This window comes from Mytilus trossulus, chromosome 8, assembly GCF_036588685.1.
Source record: "Mytilus trossulus isolate FHL-02 chromosome 8, PNRI_Mtr1.1.1.hap1, whole genome shotgun sequence".
Lineage (NCBI taxonomy): Eukaryota > Metazoa > Mollusca > Bivalvia > Mytilida > Mytilidae > Mytilus > Mytilus trossulus.
The window spans coordinates 49,989,918-49,994,917 of record NC_086380.1 but is presented as its reverse complement, the minus strand read 5'-3'; the positions used below and the strand labels follow the sequence as shown (position 1 = coordinate 49,994,917).

The window sequence follows — 5,000 nt, the reverse complement described above, 5'->3', positions numbered from 1 at the left end:
CCGTGACCAGGATTCGAACCTGGGTTGTCGCGGCCACAACGCGAAGTACTAACCACTACACTTTTTTTTTTATCTTTATTATATTCACAATCTATATATACATATCACAGTTTACAATTTCAATTACACATAAATGAAAACATTGTAAATATTTATTGTCCTTTCTCTGAAATGGAAAATATTCTAAGTATTATACAATCTATATATTTTCTTATTTTATTTCACCCTGAAATGGCTTTCTGGTCATTAACTTGCTTAAACTTTACTCTTCTTCTTTCTTTTCTTCTTTTTTTTTTTTTTTAACTTTTTCTCAGTTTTAAATAAAATGATAAAAACAACAGTTCAACTATTACAAGGAGAAAAACAATCGGAAATGTTAATAAATACGCAAATGATCTATTTTAATTAATGTTGGTTGTTTTAAAAAAACGGTTGGTTTCCAGACCAGAATTTGGTACACCACAAAAATTATTTTAGAATTATTTAGCATATTCAACATCTAATATCCCCCTCCCTAATAACAGTTTATTCATCAAAACACCACAAACAAAGTCTGTGCATCTCTGCATATCTTTCAATCTTTGGAATAGCACGAACATAACACTTAATTTCATCATTGTCCGATTTTCTAATGTCTCTAAATTTGTAGACGGAAGCCATTGCGTTTCCATATTCGATTTTGTCAGTTTCTATATTTACATGACGAAATTCACCGCGCTTCCCTAATGTCCATATAACTACCATTTCTCTCTTTTTTAATTTTCCTATCAAACAACTTCCGTCTGATCGTTGGCTGTATACAATTTTCTGAAAATGACTATCTGTACACGGACTCTTCCCTGTAACTATTAACTTCGGAGCGATAGTTTTTATTTTGTCTATTTCTTTATTTTCTTTTTCTTTATTAACATCCGTGTGTAAATTCCGTACAGTTCGCGAACTATGACACACTATACTTTCCGTTAATACATTGTCCTTTAAATTGATTGTTTTGTCTATCGATACACTAACCGGTTGAGCAACTTTCACTACAGGTGTAATGTTTACATTTTCGGGGGCTACTAATGGGAGATCTATCGTTCCATCATGTATCATATCATCACCCGAATCAATTATCACTTCTGAATTATCAATGTTGATATCACTTGTCTTATCAACGTCGTCTTCTGTATTGTCTATTCTTTCTTTCAATATTTTCATTCTTTTATTGTCTCTGTCTCTATTAGATCTGGACTTATGCTTGATTCCTCTATTTACATGTATTGCATCACCCCTAGTCCAAACTAATGAAATTCTCATTTTGTCACCAAGGTAATTAGAATTCCATGTAAATTGTTCGTAATCATCTATGACACTATTAATTAACGCAACTAACGGCTTTGGCAATTTGTCCATTATAATTTCCTTTAACGTACCTCAACGTTTCACAGCAAAAAGTTAAGTTCACTAATTATCAAATACACACAGTATAATTCTCAAAAATGTCAGTATTTTAACTTACATTACTGTTAGATAGTCACATTTACTTAATCCGGCTGGTTATATCCAAATCCACAAGAAATAGTAACCCAATAACAGGAGTAGAAAATTACACGGCTATATCTGGTAAAGGTGTACTCGACTTTTTTCCTAACCACTATACGATCACGGCTATGACTTGCAGACAGAATGTACGTGGCAAAAATTGGGTATTTAAAATTAAGGCTGATTTTAACATGTTTAACACGTTGTCGGTATCTTTTTGGTCAAATCACTTTTCATACAAAATTTTAACGCGATGTATCTATGGAACGAATGCAATCAGGCTATTCAAAAGGGATTCTGTTCCATCTTATACATTTTTCCAACGGCGTCTGACTGCTCTTTTGTTTTTGTTGGCCTGGCATGGTAAAAGGGTTTAGTTTTTATCTTTGTATGAGATACCCATCAGGGTCGATAGGTACCGTGTCCGACTGTAGTCAAGGTCGTTAAATATTCTGTGTGTATGTATCTTGTTTTTGTTTCGCCGGTATTTCTTTTTATACTGGAGCACCATTACAGATTTTGAAGAAGAAAAAAAAACAAAAAACCAGACGGTGACGTGACATGAATTTCAAATTGACATTGCACAAAATATTCATATGTTACTATGTAAAGACAAGAAGACTCAAGTGTTCTAGTTGTATTCAATAGGATCGCAGCGGTTCCTGCAGTGATAGCCAGTAAAACAAATGAGAAGGTAGGAATGTGAATTTTCAATGAAGTTAATTATATTATTATATAAAAGACTATCACTGCAGGAACCGCTGCGATCCTATTGAATTCAACTAGAACCGCTGCGATCATATTGAATACAACTAGAACACTTCTTGTCTTTACATAGTAACATGTGTATGTGTATCTTAAAACGAAGAAAGATTATCAAAATTCGAAAAGAGAGACCGAGAAAAAAAATTGCCTACAATGCCGTAACAGCGACATTACACAGCTGTTTGCCGTGACCAGGATTCGAACCTGGGTTGTCGCGGCCACAACGCGAAGTACTAACCACTATACGATCACGGCTATGACTTGCAGACAGAATGTATGTGGCAAAAATTGGGTATTTAAAATTAAGGCTGATTTTAACATGTTTAACACGTTGTCGGTATCTTTTTGGTCAAATCACTTTTCATACAAAATTTTAACGCGATGTATCTATGGAACGAATGCAATCAGGCTATTCAAAAGGGATTCTGTTCCATCTTATACATCTTTCCAACGGCGTCTGACTGCTCTTTTGTTTTTGTTGGCATGGCATGGTAAAAGGGTTTAGTTTTTATCTTTGTATGAGATACCCATCAGGGTCGATAGGTACCGTGTCCGACTGTAGTCAAGGTCGTTAAATATTCTGTGTGTATGTATCTTGTTTCTGTTTCGCCGGTATTTCTTTTTATACTGGAGCACCATTACAGATTTTGAAGAAGAAAAAAAACAAAAAACCAGACGATGACGTGACATGAATTTCAAATTGACATTGCACGAAATATTCATATGTTACTATGTAAAGACAAGAAGACTCATGTGTTCTAGTTGTATTCAATAGGATCGCAGCGGTTCCTGCAGTGATAGCCAGTAAAACAAATGAGAAGGTAGGAATGTGAATTTTCAATGAAGTTAATTATATTATTATATAAAAGACTATCACTGCAGGAACCGCTGCGATCCTATTGAATTCAACTAGAACCGCTGCGATCATATTGAATACAACTAGAACACTTCTTGTCTTTACATAGTAACATGTGTATGTGTATCTTAAAACGAAGAAAGATTATCAAAATTCGAAAAGAGAGACCGAGAAAAAAAATTGCCTACAATGCCGTAATAGCGACATTACACAGCTGTTTGCCGTGACCAGGATTCGAACCTGGGTTGTCGCGGCCACAACGCGAAGTACTAACCACTATACGATCACGGCTATGACTTGCAGACAGAATGTATGTGGCAAAAATTGGGTATTTAAAATTAAGGCTGATTTTAACATGTTTAACACGTTGTCGGTATCTTTTTGGTCAAATCACTTTTCATACAAAATTTTAACGCGATGTATCTATGGAACGAATGCAATCAGGCTATTCAAAAGGGATTCTGTTCCATCTTATACATCTTTCCAACGGCGTCTGACTGCTCTTTTGTTTTTGTTGGCATGGCATGGTAAAAGGGTTTAGTTTTTATCTTTGTATGAGATACCCATCAGGGTCGATAGGTACCGTGTCCGACTGTAGTCAAGGTCGTTAAATATTCTGTGTGTATGTATCTTGTTTCTGTTTCGCCGGTATTTCTTTTTATACTGGAGCACCATTACAGATTTTGAAGAAGAAAAAAAAAACAAAAAAACAGACGGTGACGTGACATGAATTTCAAATTGACATTGCACGAAATATTCATATGTTACTATGTAAAGACAAGAAGACTCAAGTGTTCTAGTTGTATTCAATAGGATCGCAGCGGTTCCTGCAGTGATAGCCAGTAAAACAAATGAGAAGGTAGGAATGTGAATTTTCAATGAAGTTAATTATAGTTTTATATAAAAGACTATCACTGCAGGAACCGCTGCGATCCTATTGAATTCAACTAGAACCGCTGCGATCATATTGAATACAACTAGAACACTTCTTGTCTTTACATAGTAACATGTGTATGTGTATCTTAAAACGAAGAAAGATTATCAAAATTCGAAAAGAGAGACCGAGAAAAAAAATTGCCTACAATGCCGTAACAGCGACATTACACAGCTGTTTGCCGTGACCAGGATTCGAACCTGGGTTGTCGCGGCCACAACGCGAAGTACTAACCACTTTACTTTTTTTTTTTTTTATCTTTATCATATTCACAATCTATATATACATATCACAGTTTACAATTTCAATTACACATAAATGAAAACATTGTAAATATTTATTGTCCTTTCTCTGAAATGGAAAATATTCTAAGTATTATACAATCTATATATTTTCTTATTTTATTTCACCCTGAAATGGCTTTCTGGTCATTAACTTGCTTAAACTTTACTCTTCTTCTTTCTTTTCTTCTTTTTTTTTTTAACTTTTTCTCAGTTTTAAATAAAATGATAAAAACAACAGTTCAACTATTACAAGGAGAAAAACAATCGGAAATGTTAATAAATACGCAAATGATCTATTTTAATTAATGTTGGTTGTTTTAAAAAAACGGTTGGTTTCCAGACCAGAATTTGGTACACCACAAAAATTATTTTAGAATTATTTAGCATATTCAACATCTAATATCCCCCTCCCTAATAACAGTTTATTCATCAAAACACCACAAACAAAGTCTGTGCATCTCTGCATATCTTTCAATCTTTGGAATAGCACGAACATAACACTTAATTTCATCATTGTCCGATTTTCTAATGTCTCTAAATTTGTAGACGGAAGCCATTGCGTTTCCATATTCGGTTTTGTCAGTTTCTATATTTACATGACGAAATTCACCGCGCTTCCCTAATGTCCATATAACTA

The 5,000-nt window shown here is 34.2% G+C and overlaps 2 non-coding genes across 2 annotated transcripts; both read right to left on the bottom strand.

The window, feature by feature from the left end:
* Positions 1–2,472: 2,472 nt before the first annotated feature.
* On the bottom strand, positions 2,473–2,544 carry Trnah-gug (transfer RNA histidin (anticodon GUG)). Its single transcript has one exon. It is a non-coding gene; the product is annotated as a tRNA-His (tRNA).
* Positions 2,545–3,364: 820 nt separating this feature from the next.
* Trnah-gug (transfer RNA histidin (anticodon GUG)) lies at positions 3,365–3,436 on the bottom strand. Its single transcript has one exon. It is a non-coding gene; the product is annotated as a tRNA-His (tRNA).
* Positions 3,437–5,000: the final 1,564 nt, after the last annotated feature.